Raw genomic sequence first — 27,350 nt, 5'->3', positions numbered from 1 at the left:
CAAATAATCCAACAGTTCTCCGATGACTCTACTCTCTGCTTCTAGTTTGAGCCAAAGTTCTTTCTCAACTGGTGGTGAGGGACCACAGGGCTTTGGAGAACTAGTGGCTTTCGGGGCCTGATGCCTAGTGTGTAGAGTTTCCTGCCGGGCGAATCGGGAGTAGAACATTGGCATTTCCACATCTTCCCACTGATCATCTTTAAAAATTAGTTCCTACTGGGCAGGTAGCCTGGACAAGGCGTCGGCATTGTCATTAGTTTTGCCAGTCCGTTACTTAATGGTAAAGTTGAAGTTTGCCAGTCTAGAGACCCATCTTTGCTCCAGAGCTCCCAGACGCGCAGTGTTCAAGTGAGCCAGCAGATTATTATCAGTGTAGACAGTGAAAGGCGTGGCCGCTAGATAATCCTTAAACTTCTCAGCCCATACCAAGGCTGGGAATTCGATTTTGAAAGAGCTATAATTCTGGTTATTCTGCTCCGGCTTTCGTAAAGACCTGCTGGCATAGGCAATGACTCTTTCAGTTCCGGCTTGTGTCTGAGATAGTACGGATCCTAAACCTTTCTTACTGGCGTCAGTATAGAGGCAGAATGGCAAGCTATAGTTAGGATAGCCCAGGACCGGTGGTTCTGTAAGTTTTTCTTTTAACAGTTGGAAAGCGGTCTCTCGCTCTTCGTTCCACTCTACTGGTATCTTAGCATTCTGACAGCCTTTAGGATGACCTTTTAAAAGCTCCTGGATAGGCTCAGCAATTTGAGCGAAGTGTGGGATAAATCTCCGGTAGTAACTTGCAAATCCAAGAAAGCTCTTGACTTCTTTGACTGTCTTGGGAGCTGGCCAGCTTTGTGCTGCAGCTATCTTATCGGTGTCCGGTTTCACGCCCTCCACACTCACAACATGTCCGAGGTATTTCACTTGGGGCTTCAGTAAGTGGCACTTTGAAGGCTTTACTTTCAATCCATATTGGGCCAGAGTCTGGAACACCTCCGCCAAGTACTGTAAATACTCTTCGTAGGTCTTGAAGCAGACAATCACATCATCCAAGTACAGCAATACGGTTTCAAAGTTTTTGTGTCCAAGACATCTCTCTATGAGTCTCTGAAATGTCCCAGGGGCGTTGCATAGCCCAAATGGCATGTAGTTGAACTCGAATAGACCCATTGGGGTAGTAAAAGCTGTTTTCTCTTTATCTTCCGGTGCCATGGGGACTTGCCAATAGCCACGGGTTAGATCTAGGTTGGAGAAATAAGCAGCAGGGCTGCTAGAGACTCCTCAATTTGTGGCAGGGGGTACGCATCCTTGTGGGTAATGTTGTTGATCTTGTGGTAATCCACACAGAAACGGATGGTTCCATCCTTCTTTTTTACCAGGACCAGAGGGGAAGCCCAGGGGCTATGACTATCCTGGATGACATTAGCTGTCTTTATATCGTGAACCATCTTCTTCACCTGCTAGAATAGGGCTGGAGGCACTGGCCTATATCTCTCTTTGATGGGAGGATTCGTTCAGCACACCTTTGAACTGTTTGGCAGAGGTTGTGGCATCTCCAATATGTAGTTCGGCCCACCAAGGCTGCTCAGGCGGGTCTTTGGCTGCATCCACTGTTTGGAGCAATTGTTGGGCCGCAGCAGTAGGGGGGAACCAAGATATCTTGCTGACAGACGTGATATAGACTCGCCACTGGATAGTACTTCTTTAATTCTACTGCTTCGCCACTTAGATTGGGTACATTTCCATGCAACAAAGTGACCAAGCTCCTAGCGACTAGGACAAGGGGATAATCTTGTAGATGCAGGGGTTCCACGAGGGCCGGGTAATCCTGACCTCGGACACCGATGCAAGACTTGCACCATATCAGCGTCTCTGCTCCAGGCTGGAGTCTAATAGGCTGAGCATCCATGATGCGAACACGGCAGATTTCACCTTGTTGGTTGCTGAATTTTTGTTGGGCAGCTAGCACCTGGATGGTCTGGTTTATGACGTGTTGAGTTACATGGAGTACGGTCAGTAGGGTTTTCTTCAAGGCTTCCAGCACTTCAGTGTAACAGTTGCCGAGTACATTCATCCCCAGGACCAGGGCTGGTGCAAGGATTTTTGCCACCCTAGGCAAAAGCTAATTTTGCCACCCCTTGACTCCGCCCATTGACCACACCCTTTTACCTGCCCCTTTTTCAGCCACCTATTGCATGCAACATTTAACTATGGTCGTGTACCCTGTGCCAGTCTATGGTCATGTACCCTGTGCCAGTCTGACTATGGTCGCGTACCCTGTGCCAGTCTGACTATGGTCATGTGTATATAATATCCAACCATTGTCTGCCACCTAGTACCATCCCAGTGATGCCAATCACTCTGCGCTGTTCAGCAGGTTGGCACACCAAACACGAGCAGTGCCACCTATTCACTGCCAGGCGCCATTCAGCCACTGTCTGAAATCCTGTGCCACCAGGGCAACATAAAACGGTATGCTGCCTTGTGCCCTCTGCCAGTCTGGCACTGTCCTGCACCCTGTACCATTCATAGCCCTTTAGACAGTCTGTGCCACCTAATAGGCTCCATGTGCCACTGCTGGGCACCCTGTGCCAGTCAGAATCTATGGCCCCTAGTCAAGCAGCAGGTGTGCCCTGACACTTGTACACAAGTGTGTGCCACCCTGCTGCCAGTCACTGTCCTGCAGCCTCTGACACCCTAGTGCAGGTTGTCAGAGTGTGGTTGCCAGGGGTGCTCACCAGGTTCTGCTCCTCGCTGTGCTCCAGGTCCACATTGCCTTGGCTCTTGCCAAGATCATGTGTCTTCAGCGCGTGATCCCGCTAGACCCACCTCTGGTGCAAGGATTTTTGTCAACACAAGCGAAAATCTACATTTTGCCACCCTCCCCCCATCATTTCACATTTCTGCCCCTCATGATTCATGTCCATTTCTTGCCCCCCCCCATCATTTCACATTTTTGCCCCTCATGATTCATGTCCATTTCTTGCCCCCCCATGTGCTAATATCTTAGTGCCATCCTCTCCCCCTGCCCCCTAATGTGCCAGTATCAAGTGCCTCTCTCCTCCCCCCTCCATGTGCCAGTATCATGGCGCCAATAGCCCCCCTCCCCCGTGGCAGTAAAGTAACAGTCCGGTATTTTAAAAAAAAAAAATGTTTATCCTGGGATTCGAACTCACAACCTTTCACATCAGAGGCAAGGCATTTACCCACACAGCTATGAGAGCAGTATAGCCAGTTACTCAAAAAAAAAAAAAAGTAAAGTAACAGTGTGGTATTTAAAAAAAAACACTCAGAAAAGTTTCTCCTGGGATTCGAACTCACAACCTTTCACATCAGAGGCAAGGCATTTACCCACACAGCTATGAGAGCTGTATAACCACCTGCTTAAAAAAATAAATAAATAAATAAATAAGACTTCTACTGTAGATAACTTTGATACTTAGTGTACATCCATGCACATGACAGCTGCCCCAATACACTGTGTATGGATGTAGCAGAGCTGGATGTGTTGGGGCAGCTGTCATGTGTATGGATGTACACTAGGTATCAAAGTTTTTAAGCAATTGGCAATACAGTTTTCATAGCCTTGCCTCTGATGTGAAAGGTTGTGAGTTCAAATCCCAGGAGAAATTTTTCTGAAAGACAGCCTAAATGAGATTTAAATACACCAGGGTCTCGTAGCTGTGTGTCAGCTGTGTGTCAGCTGCGTGCCGCTCGCTTTCTGCCCAAAGTGACTGAACAAACTCATGCTCGCACTTCCAGCGCATCCAGCCGGCAAGTAGAGGAACAGAAGGAGTCAAGGAGATGATGTCAGATGGATCACAAGTATGGGGCGGGGCGCAAGCGGCGGCCGGGTGCTACTGCTTGGGATTCGGACTCCAGGAGTGCGCTCTACGCGGTGGCCTACTCTGCTTATGGGTGGCGCCGGCCCTGCCCAGGACCACAGAGCAATTGTCATCTTCTGGGACCTAGATCACGACTACCCCTTGGTGTGGGAGTTTGGTATCTTCAATCTTTATGGTAGGTTCCCAATAGCCTAATATAGGCATTGGTAGTTATGATGTGGAGCCAGGGATTCCGGGGGTTGTGTCAGCTGGGCTCGGTTCCGGCATCTTTCGAATGTGAACTGACGGATGGTAGTCACTTGAGATCCAGTATCAATCAAAGCAGAAAACATTATTCCATTGATGCTAACTTCAACCGCGGGGCGGAAGCCCAAATACCTAGGCTTAAATGCGGAATCTTTCGGACCTAGTATTCTTTCTCCCAAGGGGCGGTCCTTGGCCTTAGGGGATACCCGTTTAACTAGCAGTTCTTTTCAGTGTGTCCTCGCTTCTGACAATGCCGGCATACACGCTTTCTGGTGTCTCGATACCTGGGGTCTGGCAACCTCCCAGCTGGCGCTGATTTTCTCGCGGACCGGGTGTAGGACCGTCTCTTGGTGCAGGTCTCTTTCTCAGCCTTGGGCTGCTGTTCTAGTCGCTCTAGCTGCTTCTTTATCCTCTCCATATTCTCAGCTAGGAGGGAGACTTGAGCAGTCAGAGCTGCGATAGCATCTGGGACGGGCGCCTGAGCCTCATGCTCAGCTATCCGGCCGCGGACATCAGGTCACAAGACGGGCCATGCTACCTGTAACTGGCCAATCAGGATTTCCACTTACTGGTCCTGAGATACTGGATATAGCTTAAAGGTAGCCAACATTTTCTCATTTTTTCTCATCAGAGAATAAAACTTTCTTCCACCTTTGAATGTCCCATGTTTGATGCTCTCTTGCAAAGTCCAAACGAGCAGTTCTGTGGCGTTCAAGGAGACGAGGTCTTTGAAGACGTTTTTTGTTTTTGAAGCCCTTCAGTCTCAAATGCCGTCTGATGGTTATGGGGCTGCAGTCAGCACCAGTAAGGGCCTTAATTTGGGTCGAGGATCGTTCAGTGTCTTGACGGACAGCCAATTGGATCCTACGGCTCAGTGCTGATGACATTTTTTTGGGTCTTCCACTTGACTTCTTTGTTCCATAACCCTCAGGATCATTTAAGAATTTAAGAAATTCCAAATGACTGTCTTACTGCGTCCCACCTCAGCAGCGATGGCGCGCTGTAAGAGACCCTGCTTATGCAGTTCAACAACCCGACCACGTTCAAAAAGGGAGAGTTTTTTTTGCCTTTGCCATCACAACATGTGACTACCTGACAGAAAATGACTATGAATCCACATCTTTGCACAGATTTGGCCTTTTAAAGGCATGTGGTCCTAAACTTTTGATCAGCTGAAAAACAGCCTGTTTCAGTTTATTCGTTGTTTTCATTAAATTGAATGCTCAAAAAATGTTTTGTCTCACTCCCATTTCTTCTTGTTGCATGTCGAAGCTCTACTTGGAACCTTGTTAAGATCCAGCCATGCTAAATATGATTTTTTGCCATTTTTCAAGTGGTCTTAAACTTTTTATCAGGACTGTATTTACTATATATAGATTTTCATTTTGTTCCTATTTCTTTTCTCTTCTATTCTTCCCCACCTTCCCTCGTCCTATCCACCCTACCTCCTTCATGCGGCACGTCTCCGGACCATTTGCATTAAGATGCTCACAGATGACTGTTCTAAATGGCTCCGATTAAATGTATCACTTACAATGTGAAAGGCATGAACACGCCGCAAAAAAGATCTGTTATGTCACCTATTACGTAAATCCAAGACAGATATATGCTTTTTTCAGGAAAACTCATTTTAAAGCAGGACACATACCATCTCTACCGCAAGCATACTTTAGAATTCTGGTTCCATAGTTCTTATGTCAACGCCTCAAGAGGGGTGAGTGTTGCTATATCTAAAAATGTACCCTTTACCCATATTCTCACACAATCTGACCCTGAGGGACTCTTTATTTTTGTTAAGGGTAAAATAGGAGTGGATGTTGTTACGCTTGCAACTCTATATGCACCCAACAGACGCTAACAACAATGGCTCAAGACTACACTGGCTAAGCTACATCAGTTCACGGAAGGTATACGTATAGTAGGAGGTGACATCAACATTGTCCTTTCACCCACTCTTGACACCTCCTCCGGTACTTCCATACACTCTCAGGTATCTCTAGGGACAATACACAGAACATTGGATGCTTTAATGCGCATGTGCCGGCCTGTACATCCCGATCTAGCCGGCCTTGTGCCTCTGCCCATAATGGGGAATGAAGTGCGCAGGCGCAGCGAATCTGTTGAACGGTGCTGGCGCTGGATTTCTCACTAAGAGGAGGATGGAATCAGAAGAACCTAGGGCGGGCCAGAGGGTTGGAAGGGGAGGGATTTCTTATGAAAAGCGACAAGGGGCCTGGGCAACGGCCGCATGAACACTGCCCCATGGCACCTTCAGAAGCTAATTAACATTTTGAATAAAACTGTTTTTCTGAGAAAATAAGCGATGGACAGCAATATGGAAGGTAGCATTCTAATATGGGGAATGTAATGGAGATCCTGATGTTAGTATTCTATAATAGTGATTTTAGGTGAAAGACTTCCTTTAACCACTACACTATATAGCTGCATAGCAAGTCACAAAAAAACTTCCACTGTATAGATCTCAGTAGTAAAGTAACTGGCTATGCAGCTATTATAGCTGAGTGGATAAGTGCCTTCCCTCTAATACAGAAGGTTGTGAGTTCGAATCCCGGCAGAAACTTTTCTGAAATACAAGCTAAATTAGATTTAAATACACTGGACTCCATATATGGACATAGCTATATATGGAGTCAGAGCAGGGACTCCTAAGCCAAACTAGAGTCCCGACACCCTCCCCTCTTCAGAGCAGGGGGTGCCTGGGGTTCTCCCATTGACTTCCATTGTGCTCGGTGCTCGGTAGAACACCCGAGCATCGTAAAGTGTTCTACCCGAGCACACAAGCACTTTGGTGCTCGATCAACACTAGAGCTGACCCGTCTGAGAAGGCAATTGAGAGACTTGCTCAATAACATAATCAGCCAAGTCTTACCAATATTCTAAATTTAGATTGTATGCACACGGAGACAAGGGCACAAAACGTATGTCTCGCCTCCTAAAGCAGCGTCAGGACGCCACGAAAACCACTGATATCGCAGCAGCCTTTCAGGAATTCTACGCCCAGCTTTATGGCTTTAGGGATGAGGGAGATCCAATGGAACAGGATTCTTGTGGGACCATTGATGGCTTCCTAGATCTCCTGCTTCTTAGGACAATCACCCCTGAAGACCGTTCACTTTTGCTTCAACCGGTCACGGAAGATGAGGTCGCCAAAGTCATAAAGTCAATACCCTTAGGCAAAAGCCCGGGTCCAGATGGCTTCCCGGTAGGCTATTATAGGAAATTCTTGCCCACTCTTCTCCCTCAAATCACAAAATGGTGCCCCCCCCAACACATCCTCAGGCTCTAGAAGCAGTGGTTACTATACTACCCAAAGAGAGGAAAGATCCAGAGCAATGTGGGAGTTACAGACCCATATCGCTCTTAAATGTTGATGTCAAAATTTGGGCGAAACTTCTTGCTTCTACACTGAGCTCTCTTCAACCCAAACTTGTTCATCCCGAGCAAGCGGGGTTTGTTCCCGGGAAGGGAGGGAAACCATAACTCGTGTTGAATTCTTAATGCCATTTCCTATGCTGGGGCGTCTAAACAGTCATTGGTCCTCCTTAGCATCGACGCAGAAAAAGCCTTTGACAGAGTCAGCTGGGTTTTTATGCAAAAGGCTCTTTTAAGATTTGGCATCCCTGCTGCCTGTCAACGCCATAATGTAATTATATAGATCTCCTAGTGCAAGAGTCAGAGTGAATGATATCCTTTCTTCTGCATTTCCTATTAAAAATAGGACGAGACAGGGATGCCCCTATCCCCCACCCTTTTGTCCTGACATTATTACAAGCCATTAGAGAACATACCCAAATACAGGGACTTAATTTACCTAGTCAATTACCCGCTTACCATACGGCTGCCTTTTCAGATGATCTACTCATTTTCATTACTAATCCTTTACGTGCCTTTCCTCCCCTGCTAGATCTCTTCGAGACCTTTGGAACTCTCTCCAATTTAAATATAAACTACACTAATTCAGAGGCACTTAATATAACAGCTCCATCCTCCGTAGTGTCTAAACTGGGATCAGCTACCCCCTTTAAGTGGCGAACTTTTCACCTCACCTATCTGGGCATTAAGATCCCCTTTGGATCTCACGAGGGTCTTCCATATCAACTATCCACCACTGATATTCGAGATTCAAACCTATTTGAAATCTCTCCAAATCCCCTATGTCTCCTGGAAGGGTCACAAGAATTCGCTCAAGACCTTCATAATGCCTAAGTTACTTTATGTCCTACAAATGCTGCTGATACATGTACCCATGCATTTCTTTAGACAGATTAAGTTTACTTTAGCAAATTTCTTATGGAACAAAAAGAAAGCGGGCTTAGCATATAGTAGACTTGTGTTGAGGAAGGTGGCTTTGGTATCCCTGATCCACTTACCTATTATAGAGCAGTTTATCTAAAACAATGGCTTTAATTAAATGCCATAAACAACCAGGTCTTAGGTACTGAACTAGAGTTGCAATCCATAACACTAGAGCAGCTGGCGGGCCTGTGGGGACTGGGAGTCTCGGCCTTTACATGTAACCCCCTTCTTAAAGGGACTATGTCAGTGATACGAACCACTACTAGTGATCAAGACAACCTGGGCTCTCTATCTCCTCTTCTGCCGGCTCAGCTGGTCCTGTTCCTCACATCAGTTAGACAACCATCGTCAATCTGGAACAGGTTCAAGGGTCAGACTTTGGCGACCTTTCTGGAAGATCTAGTGGAGCCAGATGGTGTGCCCCAACCCAGAGCATTAGCATCCCTCACCACTAACCTCCTGGATAAGGCAGAAATATTATCCTCCTGCAAGGTGCTAACACAGAGTAAGGTGGGAGTGGGAGACCACACTTGGTTTGAAAAACTACTCATTCAAGATAACCTCCCCCATAAGCGGATTTCTATACTGTAAAACTCTCTCCTAACCAACCAAAGCAGAGGGACTCCAGCATATGTTTCTAAATGGTCTGAGGAACTTAGTATGTCCTTTTCTGAGACCAAAAGATTGCGCATTTAGCTGGGTTCTCATGGCTTTTCCAGATGTGTGAGAATTCAGAAACACTCATATAAAGTGATGACACACTGGTATAATACTCCTAAACAAATGTATCTACTGGGCTTACAGTCATCGGATATGTGCTGGAGATGCGAGGACAGGGAGGGCACACTGAGTCACATCTTTTGGTTCTGCCCAAAGATTTCTGGTTAGTGGGAAGAGGTAACGAAAGATGTCAATCTGATTACCTCGGCAAATATTAAAGGCCATGGACACCTTTGTGCACTAAAAATCAATAACCCCATATCTTACTGTAATGCAGCACATAATCAAATTGCACTTGTTTGTTTACTGGTATCAGCTTTGCTTTACATGCTCTCAGAAATGCTCTTCCATGAGTTTTGCTCAGTGCTGTCATCTCCTGTGAGAATCTGTGGCCGTTCCTGTGGATTTCACATGCACCAGCACAGCCCTCCTGCCCCTCCCCTATATCCTGTTACACAGCACAGCCCTCCTGCCCCTCCCCCATATCCTGTTACACAGCACAGCTATGCTGCCCCGCCCCTATATCCTGTTACACAGCACAGCTCTGCTGCCCCGCCCCTATATCCTGTTACACAGCACAGCTCTGCTGCCCCGCCCCTATATCCTGTTACATAGCACAGCTCTGCTGCCCCGCCCCTATATCCTGTTACACAGCACAGCTCTGCTGCCCCGCCCCCATATCCTGTTACACAGCACAGCTAGCAGCTACTTGTATGCTACAACCTGTAATCAGCAGATCTGTTTCTCACTTTCCATTCTGTAGAAAGTCCATTATTTGTAGACACAATAGATATTTCTGCTAACATTAGTGCAGCGATCTACAGTCAGAACCATGGCGTTATAGATCTCATTACTGACAGCTCTCACTACCTGCACTCTGTTCTGAATACAGTATTGTGTGCAGTACAGTGAGCGGTCACTTTTCCCACACAGATTAGTACAGTGTGACGACACAATGCTATGTACATATAGAAGTACACAGGGGGGAGATTTATCAAAACTGGTGTAAAGTAAAACTGGCTTAGTTGCCCATAGCAACCAATCAGATTTCTCCTTTAATTTTCCAATGAAGCTGTGAAAAATGAAAGGTGGAAATTGATTGGTTGCTATGGGAAACTAAGCCCATTCTATTTTACATCAGTTTGATAAATGACACATATACACTCACCTAAAGAATTATTAGGAACACCTGTTCTATTTCTCATTAATGCAATTATCTAGTCAACCAATCACATGGCAGTTGCTTCAATGCATTTAGGGTTGTGGTCCTGGTCAAGACAATCTCCTGAACTCCAAACTGAATGTCAGAATGGGAAAGAAAGGTGATTTAAGCAATTTTGAGCGTGGCATGGTTGTTGGTGCCAGACGGGCCGGTCTGAGTATTTCACAATCTTCTCAGTTACTGGGATTTTCACGCACAACCATTTCTAGGGTTTACAAAGAATGGTGTGAAAATGGAAAAACATCCAGTATGCGGCAGTCCTGTGGGCAAAAATGCCTTGTGGATGCTAGAGGTCAGAGGAGAATGGGCCGACTGATTCAAGCTGATAGAAGAGCAACGTTGACTGAAATAACCACTCGTTACAACCGAGGTATGCAGCAAAGCATTTGTGAAGCCACAACACGCACAACCTTGAGGCGGATGGGCTACAACAGCAGAAGACCCCAACGGGTACCACTCATCTCCACTACAAATAGGAAAAAGAGGCTACAATTTGCACGAGCTCACCAAAATTGGACTGTTGAAGACTGGAAAAATGTTGCCTGGTCTAATGAGTCTCGATTTCTGTTGAGACATTCAAATGGTAGAGTCCAAATTTGGCGTAAACAGAAGGAGAACATGTATCCATCCACTGATGGCTACTTCCAGCAGGATAATGCACCATGTGGATGTGCATCCCTCAAATCTCCATCAACTGCAAGATGCTATCCTATCAATATGGGCCAACATTTCTAAAGAATGCTATCAGCACCTTGTTGAATCAATGCCACGTAGAATTAAGGCAGTTCTGAAGGCAAAAGGGGGTCCAACACCGTATTAGTATAGTGTTCCTAATAATTCTTTAGGTGAGTGTATATACACAGGTGAAATTCGAAAAATTTGAATTTCGTCCAAACTTTATTTATTTCAGTAATGCAACTTAAAATGTGAAACTAACATATGAGAGAGACTCATTACATGCAAAGAGAGATATTTTAAGCCTTGATTTGGTATAATTTGGATGATTATGGCTTACAGCTTATGAATCCCCAAAGTCACAATTTTGAGGTACCCTTTGCTCAGGGGGTATAGGTTAATTAGCTGACTAGAGTGTGACACTTTGAGCCTAGAATATTGAACCTTTTCACAAAACTCTAATTTTAAGCTGCATTAATGCAATTCATTTTAATTTGCATTACTGAAATAAATGAACTTTTGCACGATATTCTAATTTTTCGAGTTTCACCTGTATATATATATATTACTCTTTTTGTTAAGCAAGGTGACAGAGTAGATAATGTGATATTTTTATTGAGCATGACGTAACGACGCGGCGATACCTAATATGTCTATTTTAAAAAATTTATTTTGGATTTACACAATAAAAACTTTTTTAAAACATGTTTTTGTGTTTCCGTTTTCTGAAAGCCAATTTTTTTTATTTTTTTTGGGCGATTGTCTTAGGTAGTGTCTCATTTTTTGCTGGAAGAGATGATGGTTTGATTGGTACCATTTTGGGGCACATATGATTTTTTGATTTGGTATTACACTTTTTGTGATGTAAGGTGATAAAAATTGCTTTTTTGGCACATTTTTAATTTAATTTTTACCTCATTCACCAGACAGGTTAGAGCATGTGATATTTTTATAAAACTGGTTGTTACGGACGCGGCGATGCCTAATATTTCTTATTTTTTTTCAAATATATTTTGGTTTTACACAATAAGCATTTTTGAAACAAAAAAAATCATGTTTTAGTGTTTTCATATTCTGAGAGCCATATCTTTTTTTTATTTTTTGGGCGATTATCTTAGGTAGGGGCTCATTTTTTGCGGGATGGGATGACTGTTTGATTGATAGTATTTTGGGGTACATAGGACTCTTTTGATCACTTTTTATACCATTTTGTGGGACGTTCGGTGGGCATAATTGCAATTTCATCATAGTTTTCTTTTCATTCACCATGCGGTAAAAGTACGTGATCCTTTTATAGATCAGGTCGTTACGGACGCGGTAATACCAAACATGTTTAGTGTTTTATTTTTTTACATTTTTAACCAATTATATGTGCGGATATAGGAAGATGATTTTTTTAAACTTTTTTTCCCTTTTCACTTTTTTGACTCAGACCCCCTTGGTGGGTCTGATGCCTCTACAATACACTGCAGTACACTGTATATTGTATAGTGTACTGCATTGTATTGTCATTCACAGTAAGCCTGATCAGATTCTCTGTAAACTCACGCATAGGAAGCACAGCAGGCTGTAGAACAAAAATTAAAAAAGATAGATAAATAGAACCAATTGGAGAAATGATTTTCTCCACAAAATACATTAATTAGTGTAAATGTATTTATTTATTTTTTTACAAAGGTGTCCATATCCTTAAGCTAACTCTGGAGTCAATCCTGTTATGGCTCCCAAATGATACCTGGCGCCCAAAATGACCTAGCCACCCATCTACTACAAGCGGCAAGGCTATTGATTCCACTTAAATGGCTTAGTAAAGAAACCCCCACATTAGAGCAATGGGTTGATAAAGTAGATCACATCTGCCATCTTGAGGAGTTGGCGGGGTGGGAAAGCAGAAATCACCATGGATATATTAAACTTTGGGGACCCTGGAAACAATACCGTGCTTTAGGACTTAGTAAGGTGGTATAAATATCACATCCTCATCAGGGCAGCCCTATCAATGCACACACAAACCATCCGTTGTCACTTATGGAACACTGCAACAGTCAATGTGAGCCACAACACGGGCCTTCGCCCAGTTCTTGCCACAGATTTATATGACCACCTAGTGGAGAATTTCTGTCCGCAAGGACCCCTCCCCCTCTTCCCCTATGCATCCCTCCCCACCCCTTACTTTTCGTATATTATTTATTATTTCTGTGTTTACATATGTTTTTAGCTAATCTTATGTTCTGCATAACTGAATTCAATGATAGCGATCTGACTTACACTCTCTATGTCCAGAGAGAATGATAACATCTCTCATAGTGGGTCGGATGTATTACCTTTATTTGTATTTGCAATTTTGAGATATTTGTGAATTATAATGTATGTTGTTAATCCAAATGTACAATTTTGCTGATTAATAAAAATAAATTTGAAAAAATCTGCTGCACTGAAAGTTCCAAAGAGCACAGTGGCCTCCATAATTCTTAAATGGAAGAGGTTTGGGACAACCAAGACTCTTTCTAGAGCTGGCCTCCCCACCAAACTAAGTCATCCCTGGAGAAGGGCCTTGGTGAGAGAGGTGACCAAGAACCCAATGGTCACTCTTGCTGAACTCCAAAGATCCTGTGAGTAGATGGGCGTAATTTCCAGAAGGTTAGACATCACTGCAGCACTCCACCAATCTGGGCTTTATAGTAGAGTGGCCAGTAAAGCTTTTATTCAGTAAAAGACACATAAAAGACAGACAAGTTTGCAAAAAAGCACCTAAAGGACTCCCATATTGTGAAAAACAAGATTCTCTGGTCTGATGAAACCAAGATTAAACTTTTTGGCCTTAATAATAAGCTTCATGGCTGGACGAAACCAGGCACTGCTAATCGCCTGCAAAATACCATCCCTACAGTGAAGCGTGGTGGTGGCATCATCATGTTGTAGGGGTGTTACAGAGATATTCTTAATGAAAACCTGATCCAGAGTGCTCTGGACCTCAGAATGAGTGAAAGGTTCACCTTTCAGCAAGACATTGACCCTAGAACGAGGAGAGAGAAGAGCTTACCATAGCACATGTTCTCTTCTTACTTCAGGAGAGGAAGCGAGATGGACTCAATAGAAATTCCATGGGCCAATCTCTATTCTGTCCCTTGCAGTGAGGAACGAGAGCACTCAGACCCGACCAATCAAAACTTTTGATATATCTCTATGACATCACAAGTTTTATGAAAACTCAGCGACCCTTTAAGAAAAAAATGACATGATCGCAATGAACATCTTTTTAGCTATTTAATGATTATGTAGTTTGGAGGGAGGAAGTGAAAGGAACAGAATCTCATTAAAGGTTCCATGTATACGACCGTATGCCCTCCGAGACATACAGTCCATGAGCAGGCCATATGTCCTGAAGCGGCATTGATCGTGTGCACGGGAGCACACAGCATCACCGGTTACTGTGACGCTGTGTGCGTTGGGCCGCTCACAAGACTACTGTCCCACACTCATATGTTTTATGAGTGCGGGACAGTAGTCCCACATTTGGCCTGATGCTCACTGCGTCATAGTAACCTATGATGGTGTGCACTCCTGTGCACACAATCAATGCCGCTCCGGGACATATGGCCACTCAAGGACCGTATGTCTCAGAGGGCATACGGTCGTGTGCATGAGCTCTAAGTCAATGCCCCATATGTAACACTAACCTGCAGGACCTTTTTATTTTATTGAATGAGGGTGCTGGTTAGTTGAAGGGGTTGTCCGGGTTCAGAGCTGAACCCGGACATACCTCAATTTTTATCCAGGCAGCCCCCCTGACTTGAGCATCGGAGTTCATGCTCCGATGCTCTCCTTTGCCCTGCGCTAAATCGGCATTTTCAGGAGTTTTGGTGACAAAGCTTCCGCCCGGCAGTGTGTTAATGTAAACAAAAGAGCCCTTGCCCTGCACAATGTAGAGCAGGGCAAGGGAGCGCATCGGAGCATGAGATGCTCCGATGCTAACATCAGATGTGCTGCCTGAGTAAAAATATGGGTATGTCCGGGGTCACCTCTGGACCCGGACAACCCCTTTAAAGATAATGAGAGTCATCATTTAACATGGTTGCCTCTTCCCTTCATGTCATTGATCGTTAGCATATGCAATCATTATCTGATTAGTGGACTTATCACTAGAAAGAAAGTTCTGCTCTATTTTTTATTTTTTTTTGGGGAGGGCGAAGTTGCATGGATGGCCAATTATAGCAATGGATGACCACGCACCCTTAGAAAATGCTAACAGTGGATGTAGTGGCATGGTATTTTCTTAAATCCATTGCCATTGTTCTAATTCCTACCGAATGGACACTGGTGAGTGAGAAAATCTCTTTAAAGCAGAACTGTCACAAAAATATGCTGTCTTATGAAAAGTCGACACATTACATATACAGGTTTGTTCTCCTATTAGCCAAAATGGCACAACAAATATTGCGTTTGGCTAATCGGAGCATTGAAAAAATACAGCAGAATCGCAGTTATAAATCCACCGTAGTTAATCGCACCCCTGTCACGAGGGTGTCAAGAGCCACGTCTGACTCCGTTATACCCGGGGTCAGGAAGTCGCAGCGGGTGGCTGCGCGTTCGATGTACAAAGACAGTGCTGTTTCGTAATGGTAGCTTTCTGGGTTTGCCTTGCAATCCTTTTTGGCTCACTCAGGGATCCGTAGCTTCTCCTCCTCAGCTGTTTCTTGTCCAGCAATCCCAACCTCCTTATATTCCCATCTCCCACTTCTCTGGTTGCCAGATATAGAGCTTCCTGCCTGGACTTCTATACTGACCCACTGGAGCTGAGTAGCTGAGATCCCTGGTTGTTGTTCCAGAACGCTACCCTCCGGATCCCTGTTGGACCTTTGTGGTCTGCTGTGGTCGCCCACCTGGGTGTATGTGTTTGTCTGTATTGTCTCTCCTCTCCTTGGTGTTTTCTTCTTAGTGTCAGTGGTGCGGACTAGTGATCCCACCACCCTGTTCACTACACAGGGCTCATCTTAGGGAAAGCCAGGGTTTAGGCACGTGATCGGCGTACGGGTGAGGAACCCGTCTAGGGACGTCAGGTGCCAGCCGCAAGGTGAGTCAGGGGTCACCACCTTTACCTCTCCCTTGGACAGGGCCTTCCCATTTCCCTCCCTTTGTGTGACGCCGGTCATTACAACCCCACTTCTCATCTCCCCTTGAGATCAGGCTTGGCCTGGTCCATGGGGAACAGGTGAATCCTCCGGTGGGCCCCTGAGCAAGGTGGGCCCCTAGTTCCCTATCCACTGCACAAGCGGCACATGGCACAGTAGTCTGACTGCACTACATATGGATAGGTAGTGTACAGCCTGTGCTCATATAAAAACTGGGTAGATTATTTAACAGAGTACCTAGTTGTTATATATGCAATCGGGTGGAGGAGATAACTTCTAGGTAAGAAGTCAGTCCTCTTTCCCCATGGACCTGCCCTCTCAAAGTAATAACCCTATAAAATCTTGCTGCTGCTAAGTGAGTGTATAGGATTTACTTGTAGCTTTACAGTGGGCCCCCAGAATGAATTTTACTGGCGGGCCCTTGGCAACCCAATCTGACGTTGCTTCAGATTGACAGACTGCTGGGTTAACATTATTATACAGCAGCCTATTAATCACAAGGGCAGACAGGGTGACACGGGAAAGTGCTCGCCCCATACATATAGAGGACTCATAACTACTAGACCACTATATTCATTCATCGCTTCTATTAGCCGAATGCAACTATATTTTGTGTACCATTGTGACTAGTAGGAGTTTGGACCTGTCCCTGTAATACGCTGCTGTTACATCGGGTGACAGATCCTCTTTAATGAACAAAGTCCCCAGTTATACGGAGTGATGACATATGTGTAGCCATTCTAAAGAGTGATCCAAGCCATGTATATTAGAATTCATTTTGTCGGACCACTGTGTACCAATCACAGGCCAGTACCGTACAATTGCTATGTTGTGTAAAGTGAGACAAAGCATTGTGACATAACTGGTCCTGCAATAGTCTAAAAGGGTGTCATGATGCAAATGTACTAAAGTGTAGGGATCCTATACACAGCTGTATTGTATCACTATGGAAGCTTTAAGGGGAGTCTACAATACATTATTGAGTTGTACACCACAGCTGAATGCCTCTCATGCTCACATACTGTGGATTATTTCTTGTATGATTTAATCCTTCTATGAGTTTATCACATACTAAGTAATATAACCCAATAATTTGTGTTTAGAATTTAAAGGATATTGTTACTCCACCCCATTTATTTTATATATTATATATACAGGTAGGTTCAGTTGACATCTTATTTTAGTTATACAATTGGTACAATAAAACTATTTTTATGTACTGCAAAAAAAAAACAAAACACATCCTTTTTATTTTTCTTATTTATTTATGTTTGCATCTGCGGAAGCCACCTTGACACCTGGTAGATGGTCCCGACACGTATGTGCGCTAAGAGCTTCCATTATTCATGTATACTCATTTATAGTTGGTATTGTACCACTTTTATCTAGAATGACCCCCATTTCCTAGCTCTATTGTTTGTATATATAATGGTGTGCAGCCATTTTGTTTTTGTAATTATGTTTGCCTCATGGATTTGCACCTGTGATTCTGAAGGTTCTAGTCTAAATTTTCTTGCAATATATTAAGGGTAGCACCTCTTTTAGACTGAAAACGCCCATCTACCTGGGACTTCTGAGCAGAGTACGTTTGTAGCTGGTCCCTACACTGCCCTGAATATTGTAGGCTTAAGTAAGTCCAAAGTGAGGCAGTTTCTTTAGTGATAGGGACCCATCTGCGGAAGCCACCTTGACGCCTGGTAAATGGGCCCGACACGTATGTGCGCTAAGAGCTTCCATTATTCATGTATACTCATTTATAGTCGGTATCAGGCCCGTCGCTAACAGACAGGCAAAACAAGCAATTGCTTGGGGCCCCGAGCTGGCCCGGGGCCAAGCAGAGCCGGTGCTTGTTTTGCTTCCATTAAGGCTGAGTAACTCAGAAGATCCGATGGTATATTCTAACCCCCAGGCGTTCCCATGGTGACGGGGACGCTTGCCTGGGGGTTAGAATATACCATCGGATCAGAGTTTTACGAGCTCAGTGAGATCGTAAAAACTCAAATCCGATGGTATATTCTAACCCCCAGGCGTTCCCATGGTGACAGGGACGCTTGCCTGGGGGTTAGAATATACAGGGCCACGCCGCTCACAGCAGTATATTTATAAACTAATCAGTAACTATTTTAACTTTAATCATTGCTCATTGCTGAGCTCTTTACTTAGATTAGTTGGATATCTTACTTTGTCTTAGCTCCGGTAACAGCAGGCAGTGCGGGGGGCGGCGCTCACTCACTGACCTCCATGTCTATTTTGTTTGGGGCCCCCAAATTCCTTCAAACGGCCCTGGTCGGTATTGTACCACTTTTATCTAGAATGACCCCCAATTCCTAGCTCTATTGTTTGTATATATAATGGTGTGCAGCCATTTTGTTTTTGTATTTATGTTTGCATGTTAACTTTTCTTTTTGAAGGTTCCATTTCACAGATCTATCTATAAACATATGCAGCTGGTCTCAATTTTGTATCTGTTTGGATGTGCTTTTGTAGGTAGAACAGGAGTGGTGATTTGTAGTTAAAACTTAACTTTTAATTATTATATATAGAATAAGGTCCCTAAGTATTTGGATACAAAATAAGTGCTAATAACACAAGGGATACAAAAAATAATAAATTGGTGCAAGGCCGCACCTTACATACAGAGAGGTTAGTGCACGGCGGCACCTTTAATAACCAGTGGTCCTACCGTTTTAGGCCAGGGTCCTCTGGTCACTGTCGATGTTCAGGTAGCATTCGATTTGCTGTGGAAAAGAGCAATTAGGGCTGGGCGGGGGTATTAGTGGGTCGGAGGTACCTAGACAGCCCTAGTATATGGGTACTATCTCGGCCCTAGCATCCTATTCACGGAGCACCCGTTCTGATAAGAACGACCCCGTCCGGAACCTTGCCCTTTTGCTACTTGGCCCTATTGTGCCCTAGTGTAGCTAATCCCTACACGCATGTTTCGTATAACAGACTCATCAGGGGCATATAGGCACACATAAAGGGGTAATGTAATGTAATAACATAAAGTGTTTGTCTTAATTTTAGTGGTCAAACACACGCAGTTATATACAGTTATAATTAACAATATTTGACACAGTCGATACCTTGAAGCGGTAGCCTTTAGTCCAGGCACCGCTTATGTATCAGGGCGCGGTTCTTGCCTCATGATATAAAGGCAGCATTGAGAGGATAGCCTGATGGTGACAAGTCCTTTTCTTGAAGCGCAGCGGTATGTCCAGAGGTCGTCGAGGCTTCATCACGCCAAGTAGCAAAAGGGCAAGGTTCCGGACGGGGTCGTTCTTATCAGAACGGGTGCTCCGTGAATAGGATGCCAGGGCCGAGATAGTACCCATATACTAGGGCTGTCTAGGTACCTCCGACCCACTAATACCCCCGCCCAGCCCTAATTGCTCTTTTCCACAGCAAATCGAATGCTACCTGAACATCGACAGTGACCAGAGGACCCTGGCCTAAAACGGTAGGACCACTGGTTATTAAAGGTGCCGCCGTGCACTAACCTCTCTGTATGTAAGGTGCGGCCTTGCACCAATTTATTATTTTTTGTATCCCTTGTGTTATTAGCACTTATTTTGTATCCAAATACTTAGGGACCTTATTCTATATATAATAATTAAAAGTTAAGTTTTAACTACAAATCACCACTCCTGTTCTACCTACAAAAGTTTATAAAATTTGGTGATTAAGTCATCAATCAAACATATAGCTCCCCCTAGCTATCTGTTTGGATGTGTTAAAAACAGTTTCAGTTTTTTTAAAGGGGAAATGTCTTTGCCCGTTTGCGGTCATTTGCTTATTGACATGGTTTATATATATATATATATATATATATACAGTTGTGTTCAAAATTATTCAACCCCCACTGAAATTGAGTGTTTTGGCCAGTTTGACATTGATTTTGATCATTTCAGTCATCTTGTTTACAATTAAATCAAAGAGGCACTTGTAAGTCAGACAAATATAACATAACATTTATAATGAAATAACCACAAATGTCTTTTCTGTGCTCACATCATTATCAGTTTTATTCAACCCCCAAGTGACATTCAATCTTAGTACTTAGTACAACATCCTTTTCCAGTTATAACAGCTTTTAAACGTGAAGCATAGCTTGACACAAGTGTCTTGCAGCGATCTACGGGTATCTTCGCCCATTCTTCATGGGCAAAAGCCTCCAGTTCAGTCACATTCTTAGGCTTGCGCGCTGCAACTGCTTTCTTTAAGTCCCACCAGAGGTTCTCAATCGGATTTAAGTCTGGTGACTGCGATGGCCACTTCAAAATGTTCCAGCCTTTAATCTGCAACCATGCTCTAGTGGACTTGGAGGTATGCTTGGGATCATTGTCCTGTTGAAAGATCCAACATCACATTTTCATCCAATATCTCCTGGTACTGAAGAGAATTCATGGTACCTTGCACACGCTGAAGCTTCCCTGTACCTGTAGAAGCAAAACAGCCCCAAAGCATGATTGACCCCCGCCATGCTTCACAGTAGACAAGGTGTTCTTTTCTTCATAGGCCTTGTTCTTCCTCCTCCAAACATAGCGTTGATCCATGGGCCCAAACAGTTCTAATTTTGTTTCGTCAGTCCACAGAACACTATCCCAAAACTTTTGTGGTTTGTCCACATGACTTTTGGCATACTGTAGTCGACTCTTCTTATTCTTTGGAGACAGCAAGGGGGTGCGCCTGGGAGTTCTAGCATAGAGGCCTTCATTACGCAGTGTGCGCCTTATTGTCTGAGCTGAAACTTCAGTACCCACATCTGATAAATCTTTTTTCAGTTCCTCAGCAGTCACACGGGGACTTTTCTCCACTTTGCGCTTCAGGTAGTGCACAACAGTCGAAGTCAGCATCTTCTTTCTGCCACGACCAGGTAGCGTTTCAACAGTGCCCTTTGCCTTGAATTTGCGAATGATGCTTCCTATGGTGTCTCTTGGTATGTTTAACATCTTTGCAATCTTCTTATAGCCATTGCCCTTCCTGTAAAGAGAAATCACCTCTTCTCTTGTCTTCCTGGACCATTCTCTTGACTTCACCATGTTTGTAAACACACCAGTAAATGTCTAGAAGGAGCTGAGTATCACAGTCCTTTTAAATCTGCCTAATTGGTGCTTATTATGCTTGATTGCTGCTCCTTGACATCCACAGGTGTTTTCAATACCTGATCGAAAACACTTGAATGAACCTCTGTTGTTAAGAGTGGTAGTCTTTAAGGGGTTGAATAATTGTGTCAATGAAGAAATCACAAAAAAAACATTTAATACTGTATTACAAAAACAATGTAATTTTAGTTGCATTTGGTTCTTTAAAAAGTCCTTGTAAGATTTCATTCTGAACACAATTACAAATGTACACTAAATTCCCTAAAACCCTTTACAGCATTGGGGGTTGAATAATTTTGAACACAACTGTATATATATATATATATATATATATATATATATTGTGGGGATTCACTCTGGTAGGCAGGTTAGCAGACGCAGTATAGAGGCAACTGACCAGGTTTTAAATCAATCTTCAGTGTTTATTCACACTCATAACACAACAGTCCCTTTTCAGGCTTGGTGCTTGTTCACACACAGAAAAAACAAAATAACGTTCATCTGGTATCCTTGGTGTTAGTTCACACCCAGCTGAATGCTCAGCCTCAGAAAGTCCACTTGCAGGCTGTAATGCGGCCTGCTCACCTGACACACGGTCTTCAGACCTCAGCGCAGAGATCTCTACAGCTCCACTGTCACAGGGAGGTAATCCACACCACCTGACAGTGCTGACTGCTTTAAACCTGCCAAGACCCAGACTGGAACGTGGGGAGTAGCCACCCAGCACTTTGGCTACTCCCAGTAAAATCTGTCCCAGATCAGCTTTACAGCCATGCTGAACAGCTGAAGTGTCAGACTGCAATCTGCAATACTGACACTTCAGGGAAAAAAAAAATGCTCTTACCTCACCGAGGCCAGGAACCTCGGTGACACGTACCGACCATCAATGATGGCCCCTTGTTCCTTCCTACAATATATATATATATATATATATATATACACAGCACATTCAGAAAGTCTTCAGACCCTTTCACTTTATTCATATTTTGTTAAATTGTGGCCTTGTGTAAAATTAGAAAAAAATCAAATTCACACTGCAGTTGTGAATTTGAGAACGCACCCAGACTGAATCCTGACACATTCATTTCAATGGGTCTGTGTACATGAGCGTCGTTTTTCTCGCATCATCTCTGCGTTCAGGAAAAATCACAGCATGTTCTATATTGTGCGCTTTACACGCTGTCCTGCCTCCATAGAAGTGAATGGGGCTTGCATGAAAAACGGAAGACATCCGGATGCAATGCGTTTTTTCACTGATGGTTGCTGGAGATGTAGATTGGTATTCTTCAGTTTTTCTTCATGACTGTGAAAAACTTACAGAAAAACTGTACAGAAAAAAATGCACACCCTGAAACCAATCGTAGAAAAAACTGATTCAAATTACATACAAACCATGCTTTTTTTGTTGAACGGATCCAGACACAATCCCTATTGCTCGTGTGACTGTACCCTTAGGTTGGAGCTTCATAGAAATGTTTGGTCATGCAACGGTCACCGTAAAATCATGGGTGAGTGTGACTTTAATGTTTCACAATAGGAATAACAAGCTATACTAGGCGGACCCAGTAAAAAAAAAAAACCTTGGTAGAACACACAAAAACTATTCAGATATACCGATACAAGGCAGCGGTGCTAAGATTTAAGCCACTATGGTGCCCATCAATATCCATGTAAGAAATAGAAAAGGGGGAGATGCCCTTAAAGGGGTTGTCTCACTTCAGTAAGTGGCATTTATCATGAGAGAAAGTTAATACAAGCCACTTACTAATATATTGTTATCCCTATTGCTTCCGTTGCTGGTTGGAGTCATTTTTCTATCACGCTTGCACGTATAGGAAAAAGCACTAGCCTATGTGCGCCCCCATGGTCCCGGCCACCAGAGGGGCTGATGGTTTTTCCTATAGTGTGCAAGCACGACCACCACTGATGGATTGGAGGGTGGTCTGTAACCATGGAAATGAGCATTGTATAATGTGATAGAAAAATGAATCCAGCCAGCAAAGGAGGCAATATGGATAATAACAATATATTAGTAAGTGGCTTGTATTAATTTCTCTACATGATAAATGCCACTTACTGAAGTGAGACAACCCCTTTAAATATAATGGAAATTTGAATGGACGAAAATATGAGGGGAACCTGAAACTAGGCATAAAAATTACCTCATGACAACACTTCCTGATCCTGGGACATTTTGGTTGACTCAATCAAGACTGGCATACTATATGCCGGTCTTGCTTCCTCCTGTGTTGTTGGTGGTTGGGCCAAATTTATGCAGAGGCGTATGGAGAGGCGAATGTTGTGGGCGTGCGTCACCGCCTGCCTCCTTGTCTGTGGCACACCCCCCTTTCTCGCCACTTCTGAAAAGTGCCATGAAGGAGGAAATGGGGCACATTTTGCCATACAAATAGCATGCGACAAAATGTGCAGCCTATTTACACCACAAATGTGGCGTAAATACGTTAGTAAATGTCCCCCTATGTCTTTCCCTATATTCTACAAAGTGTCTATATGTTAAGTGGTTTGAATAATGACACATATAGACATTGATATGGATTGCTATTAGGATCTCCACAAAGGGGAAGCACCAGGGCCCGGCACAGAGTGTTGCTATCAGGTCTATGCTTTGCACAGACACCATGATAGAACATCCATAACTGATTGGCATTAGTAGTGCTGAATATAGTTTCCTATGTTTTAGGCGATATATAGCCATTCACAGTAGATATTAAGGGTACGGCCACGTATTCAGGTTTCCTAATACAGTTTTGGAAGCCCAAATCAGGCGTGGATCACAAAAAGAGAGAAGGAGTATAAAGGACAGATACGACTTATCTCCGGGCTTTGGCTTCAAGAACTGCATCAGGAAACCTCAACATGTAGCTGTGCCCTTAAGGTCACTATTGCTCAGTGTATCTCTTCTTTTATCAGACCACACACAGATAATATCATAAATCCACAATGTATGGAGAAAAGCCCTGAGACAATTCTGTGCCCTCGGGGTCCCATTAGTTTGGGTTCAGTGAAAGTCTTCTTTTCTCTTTAAGTGGCTGCATTGACCTGTGCTTATGAATGGTATTTGTGCTGATAAATGTCTTCTTGTAAAATAATGGCTGGGCCGTATTGCTTAGTTTATGGAGAAATAAACAGAGCAGACATAAGGAATGCTACAGAATAAGGAATTTATTGTATTAGGATGAAGAATTTAAATGAGGAGACTTGAGGAGCTGTATGGGTCTCCTCTACGTTCTGCCATGTCGAGTTCTCTGCATGTTCCTTTCCTGAATTCTCCAGCATCAATTATGAGTTCTTCTGACAGGGACCATTGGAAATCAGCAGGCGGCTTGTTTATGGGGCTACCACTACCAGAAGCTTGTCCAGAAATGAATGATGAGCGGGAATGTCAGTGATCTTCATGTGTGCTTTCTCCAAGATCTTTTTCCAAATCTTAACAACTTTCTCCTGTGTTCCTGTTTGCCATTCCTTTACTTTTTCTCCCTGGAGGTCCATAATAATATGGTGTGATGGAGCTACACAATCTGTTTAGAAGCTTTATTAGGTTCTGTATAGAAATCCACATGTTCTATAAGTGAAGAAGCTATAGTGAATGCAGAGGTGGCAGTCACACTTGGGCCCTGGTGACTGAGGGGGCAACCTTACTCAGATGGGTCCCAACAGGAGACTTACCTCCCTTACCTTACCTATCTCGGGCCTAAGCCTACAATACGAACTTAGGTAGGAAAGAGCTTTAGGCTGGGATTACACAATGCAGTTTTGTGCTTTTTGGCAAAACTTCTTGCGTTTGCCATGGTTTTGCAATGCGATTTTTGGCTACATGTTTTTTTTACACTTGAAACACATTGGGGCACATTTATTAAGACCGGAGTTTTAGACACCAGTGTTAGTAAAGCCCTGGACTGGCAGTGGATCCACCGGAGTTATGTAGAGGCACCGGCCTCTAAATAACTTCGGCGTATCCACCGCCACGTATAAATGGACCTTTGCGCCGCAATCTGAGCCAGAAATATGCCTAATTTAGGCGTATTTCTGTTTAATAAATGACCACCATTTTCTATTCCCTCGCCAAACTGTGGCACATGTGGTTTTGCTGCATGGTAACTGACTATAAGGCACAATACTGCAACATGTAAACCATGACTTATTCTATATTTATAAAAAAAAAGCCTTGGGTGGGAGGAGCACATGACGGAGGCAGTCACTACCACCACATTTACAGTGCAAAAGACAAAGGGGGAGATTGATTAAAAGTGGCGTAAAGGAAAACTGGCTTAGTTGCCCCTAGCAACCAATTAGATTCCACCTTTCATTTTTCAGAGCTGCTTTAGAAAATGAAAGGTGCAATCTGATTGGTTGCTAGGGGCAACTAAGCCAGTTTTCCTTAACATGAGTTTTGATAAATCTTCCCCATTGTTCATCAGCATCTCCTATCGGGACCCCTGTTGTATTGATCATGGTGGGGTCCTCAGTGATCAGACATGTATCACCTATCCTGCAGATAAGGGATAGACGGTCATTGTAGGACAACATTCACCTCCACATCTTTTCCAGCCTCACAGCTGAGTGACATTGTGACAGATCCACCAAGTTTACAAATTCACCCAGAGCATCCATTACATCAAAGACAGTCGGCCGAACCTGAAGAGAACGGTGGATCCCTCCAACAGTATAATATGCGCGGGAGCTCCCGACAGTTCATGTCGGGGGGGAGAGAAGGATCGGGCAAAGTGAATATTTTCACCTGATCCTTTCCATTCTCCCTGGAGATATGGCGCTACCAGAGGTGCCTGCCAGAGGCTTTCTCTCATCTCCCACTAAATACACATACGACACATACGACCCAACGTGTATGGAGGAGTCAGGAGAGTTAGCTGTTGGCACGAATGATAGTTATATGGAGCTATTGAATGTGTATGGCCTCCTCAAGTATAAGAAGCTCCATCAGGGAAGTACCAAAGGCAAATGAGCCTCAGTAAGGGGGAAGCCTAAAAGTCTGCTCTAAGATAGTTTTATGTTTAGATTAGTACCCTAGGAATCTCCATAGCTTTGTATAAGATTACTTTAGGTGGCCATACACATCAGATAGAAATTGGTTGATGGTTGAACAGCAGTTGAACAAACACTTTTCTGGTGAACGTTCATTTCACAGACACGGCCATGCACACTTTAGTCTATACTGGGTGTTACAGTTTTTCATACTGGCCATACATGTTCAATGAAATCGGAAAATGGACAAAAGATCTTTCTGGGAATGTTCTTTTGAAGCGGCTCTGCCACCTGGATCAACCCTATACAACCAGGCATATAGCCCGGTAGGGTTGCTGACGCTGATTAAAACGATACCTATCTTTTATCTGAAGGTAGTAGCGTTGTGGAGAAATTAGAACTTTTTGTGTGCACGCGCCATTCTAGACAGCAAGCAAGCAGGCGTGAGATCTCAAATCTAAGCGGAGGGAGGCGTGATTTAAAGGAGAGGCATCAATATGGAACGCCAAAGCATCGCTGGAGCGGTGCTCAAATCGCATAATCCAGCCTCCTGGTGCTCCAATAGCTCATTAACATATTTATAAAAGTTAAAATTTCTCTACAACGCTGCTACCTACAAATAAAAGAAAGGTATTGTTTTAATGAGCATCAGCAACCCTACTAGGCTATATGCCTGGTTGTATAGGGTTGATTCGGGTGACAGAGCCGCTGTAAAGAATGATCTTTCGTAAGTATAGCAGTAATGCAATTTACATTTATTCATGTTTTCAGTGTTTGCATGTGTCTTTGTGCATGGCAGTGTGCTGCTACTTATAGTACTTGTTTGCTTTTGCATTGCAGACATGGTAGCGTGCACCTGAACCCTTTTTCATATTGTTTGGAGATGCTGGTCTAACGTTGTTTTTTTTGCATTGTACATTTAGAGGAGTTGGTGCCCCCTTTTAGGACTATGTGCTACCGCCCAACTGCCCAGGGCTTTTAATCAAAAAAAGAGCTTCTAATTTTCATATAGTAAGGCCCCATGCACACGAACGGGTGCCGTTTCGTAGGCATTCCGCATCACGGATGCAGACCTATTCACTTTAATGGGTCTGCA

This window comes from Bufo bufo, chromosome 3, assembly GCF_905171765.1.
Source record: "Bufo bufo chromosome 3, aBufBuf1.1, whole genome shotgun sequence".
Taxonomy (NCBI): domain Eukaryota; kingdom Metazoa; phylum Chordata; class Amphibia; order Anura; family Bufonidae; genus Bufo; species Bufo bufo.
Note: the sequence above shows the minus strand (reverse complement) of the source record.